The sequence below is a fragment of the Sinocyclocheilus anshuiensis genome, unplaced genomic scaffold (genome assembly GCF_001515605.1).
Source record: "Sinocyclocheilus anshuiensis isolate Anshui unplaced genomic scaffold, SAMN03320099.WGS_v1.1 scaffold162, whole genome shotgun sequence".
Lineage (NCBI taxonomy): Eukaryota > Metazoa > Chordata > Actinopteri > Cypriniformes > Cyprinidae > Sinocyclocheilus > Sinocyclocheilus anshuiensis.
In genome coordinates this window covers 1,408,379-1,412,700 of record NW_015542351.1, presented here as the reverse complement: position 1 = coordinate 1,412,700, position 4,322 = coordinate 1,408,379, and positions in this window count along the sequence as shown.

The following is a 4,322-nucleotide window of genomic DNA, read 5'->3' as shown; positions in this document are numbered from 1 at the left end:
AAGGAGTGGCTTCACAACAACTCTGTGACTGTTCTTGAATGGTCCAGCCAGAGCCCTGACTTAAACCCATTTGAGCATCTCTGGAGAGACCTAAAAATGGCTGTCCACCAATGTTTACCATCCAACCTGACAGAACTGGAGAGGATCTGCAAGGAGGAATGGCAGAGGATCCCCAAATCCAGGTGTGAAAAACTTGTTGCATCTTTCCCAAAAAGACTCATGGCTGTATTAGATCAAAAGGGTGCTTCTACTAAATACTGAGCAAAGGGTCTGAATACTTAGGACCATGTGATATTTCAGTTTTTCTTTTTTAATAAATCTGCAAAAATGTCAATGATTCTGTGTTTTTCTGTCAATATGGGGTGCTGTGTGTACATTAATGAGGAAAACAAATTAACTTAAATGATTTTAGCAAATGGCTGCAATATAACAAAGAGTGAAAAATTGAAGGGGGTCTGAATACTTTCCGTACCCACTGTATATATATAATCATAAGTGATTATTTGATTATTTTTTTGTCTGTGTAGCCAGAATATAACGTGCCATTTCCCCCAACCCAGAAATGTTCTTGTAAGTATTCGATTATCAATGTTAATAATCATTATTACAATATCAGCAAATATTCGACAATGATGGTCATAATATTGCAGCCCAATCCTGTAATGAGTTCCTGTTTTTTAATTAAATAGTCTACGTTATGTTTTTTGTGTAAGAAATGTATGCCACCTGTGATCAGCATTAGGGGACATTCACACAGAATCCTTTTTTGCTTTCATAAACGGAAGACGTGGGCAGTGGAATGGGAGAAAAATGCAAGGTCTCGAAACACTTTTTTTTTTTCAAAGTTGAACTAATTTTCAACGGTCAAACATGTCTGTCTAGTGCATTTACATAAAAAAAAACAATGGAAAAGTAGCACAATAGAATGGAAAAACATGTTCTATATGAACTGCCCAAAAACAGTCTGTGTAGATAAACATACATTCCATGTCAGATGCAGCTTTTGTTTCACCTTTGCAGTGTAAAAATAGCTTTTGTTGATGCAGCTAAAATTTAATTGGTAACAGCCTACAGTGTTCTAATTGACTGAATTAATTGTTTGAAGTATTTGACACAAAAGACAACACTTTAAGTAAGATAATTTCTGACCCTGGTGCACAGGTTGTTATTGATTGAGGCGTCTTATGATCAGATACAGTATGTGTGCTGCATTGTGACTTGTTTTGGCTGAAGGTGGGGCATGAGCTAGAAGCTAGAGAAGGGCACGGCCCTGTGCAGGTGCCCGAGGCCGAGGTCTCGTCTAGGCTTGAATGGGTCTCCTGAGCTGCCCACTGGGCTCCAGGCCAGGCAGAGCCGCTGTCTAATAGAGATTAATAGGAGTCCTGGATCTGTTTGGACACTGGACTCCTTGAGCATGAAATACAGTCTCACAGGGTTGGCTGGAGTGTTGATTTATGTCGTCTAGATCCCAAATGTCAGCGTCTGTGTGGGGTTTTATCTCCCTTCCGGTAGTGTTTTACCTCCTCTCTCACCCCCATAAAACAAACGCATGGCCATCTATATGCCCAAACAAGTGCACACCGTCATGTACACACGCTCACGGTGTCCAATATTAGATCTATTAGATATCGAGGCTGTGAGAGGAATGCATACTAAAAAGCGTGTCCTTGGCCCAGAGGGGAATGATTCTTCACTCTGCAGGCGTGTGTGTGTGTTCAGTGCTGTACTTCAGAAAAGTAGCTATCAGGTTTGTTAGGAATTTTATGTGTTTTGTTAGCTGCTTTAGCTTTTGTTCTCTTAAAATATGTAATGGAATATCGTCATATTTCTACTGGAAAATTATAAATTATAAGTAATTCATAATGCCGGACAGACTGTACAGTATTCCACTCATTACATGGCTACTTTCCAGATAAATAAATAATTAAATGGACATGAAATATCGATTTGAAATTATTTTAATCTGTGATAAGAAAGTGGAGTGATATGAGAGACATACAATAAAAATAGCACACACACAGTATGTAGGAAATTGGTTGCTAGGCGCAACAGTGTATTATAGTTTTGTGTCAACCCTATTTGAGTGTAGAATGTTGCAGTTAACAGATTGAAATATTCCAGAGTACACATTGCAATGCATTATATCTACTTTATAATATCTAACCAACTGATGGTTAAATCTGTAAATTATTGATTATTAGAATGCATTATAAATGTTACGCTTGGTGAAACGGAGGAACGAAGGTGAGAGGATCCAAATGCAGATGAGTTTTAATAATGGAATTAACAGGAACCAAAACAGGAGTCCATGAACAGGAGAGAACCAAACACATATTTGTTAAAGGGGTCATATGATGCTATTTTAAAGATCATTACACTGAAACACACAGAGTCTCCCTGACATGGCTGCATCAACACTACTGATGTTTCTGAAACCACGCCTTCTTTCTTTGCGTGCACATTTGGGCGGCATTATGCTAATATTTCCACATAGTGACGTAGACATGTGGGGGCATGTTAGAACGAGCCATTTTAGGTAGGCGTGGCTGAATCTTAACTTTTATAAAGAATATCTCTTTGGATTTGAGACTTTAGTCTTTGCAACTTTACAGATCTTCTTTATGCACCAAGAGCTTGTAACACTCCAAAGAGAAAGGAAAAATTGAAATCGCATCATATGACCCCTTTAACATTAGTTAATGCTGTAAACTAAAATGAAAATTTTTATTCACTATCATTAACAAAGGTTAATAAATGCTGTAAAAATATATTGGGTTGCACTTTTTTTTACAGTATGTACTTACAGTGTACTTACCCAAGAGGTACTGTAGTATGAGGTAACTACATGGGTTAAGGTTAGGTTTAGGTGTAGGTTCAGGGTTAGTACCTAGTTGTTACCCAGCTATTGTAATTGCTATAATAAGTACATAGTATGTACACGCGGAACAGGACTGTAAAATAAAGTGCTACCATATATTGTTCACTGTTATTATTGCATGTTAGTTAATACAATAACCTATTTTAACAAATGAGACCTTATTGTAAAGTGTTACTAATGTATCTTGTTTGTATAGACCTCATAACGCCCAACAAAAATTAAATATTGCTCTACCCTGACTAAGGTCTATAATGCTTTGAAAAAATACTGATATCAGTTCATATCTGTTATGCTAATGATATATCATTCATACCTGATTAATGTATAATGCAAAAAATATCTCATCGTCCTGAGGCAAATAAAAAAGAAGCGAGACATGATGCAACAGGCAAATATTCCCATCTACATAAGATCAATTCTGGAATATTATAATAAATATCATTAAAATGTGTCACATATACAAGCGTCAAGTGTTATATCAGAATGTCATTAACATGCAATCCACAAAAATGCAAAAAAAAAAAAAAAAGAGAGTATTACCTAATGTATTAGTTCAGTGAGCGTTGTGCAGTGTCATTGAAGACACATGTGAAATGTTTCTCTCTCAGTCTGGAGTCAGAGTGTGTGTGTCCTGATGAGCAGGTGTCTCTCATGACAGCTCAGTAACGCGAGCGGTTACGCGGCAATGTGCCAGCAGATTGGATTAGCTGCTCCAGACCCCAAGGGCACGGCGGGCCGCTTGCTTCACACACCCACACACGCACCCACTGACACCACTCTGCTTTTGTCCACTGCTAGACTGCCTTTGTTCCTCACATGCATTGTCCCCCCTTTGAGCTGCCCACTTCTTATCTCCCCCTGTTTCTCGTTCCCTCTTGTGCTCCCTGTTTTATCTCAGTCTGTCCTTCTATTCTTATCATTTTTTTGTTGACAGTTTCTTTATATCCTTTTTTCTCTCTCTCAGTCTTATTTTTCCTTCTTCACACTCACGTCTCTTTTCACTCCACTTTTTTTTCCATCTCTCCATATGCTGCCGTCACAGTAAGAAACATCTCAGACCTGCCAGGTTGGGGTTTCCATGGTGACAGGCCTACTAAGGTGGTGGCTAAGGCACTATGATGGCCCACACTATTTCTAATTGCAGATTCCCCTGTTACAGCTGAAGGGAGAGATCTGTATAGACACTCAGACTGCATAGACTTCGTTTAAGGAGGATTGGACAGTGCTTTTGCATATCATTTGAGTACATTTGCATCAGCTTCAAGGGTCAGATAGAGTTCCTGTCAGTCTGTTAATGCGCATGCCCTTCTGTTCTCTATTATATCTGTCTCTCAACACAAACAGTGTTCGAAGAACATTTAACTTCCCTGATGTGACATATTTTGGAGTGATACGCAATATTCAGTGAGAAATTGATTGATTTTATTTTTTTATTTTATCCAAA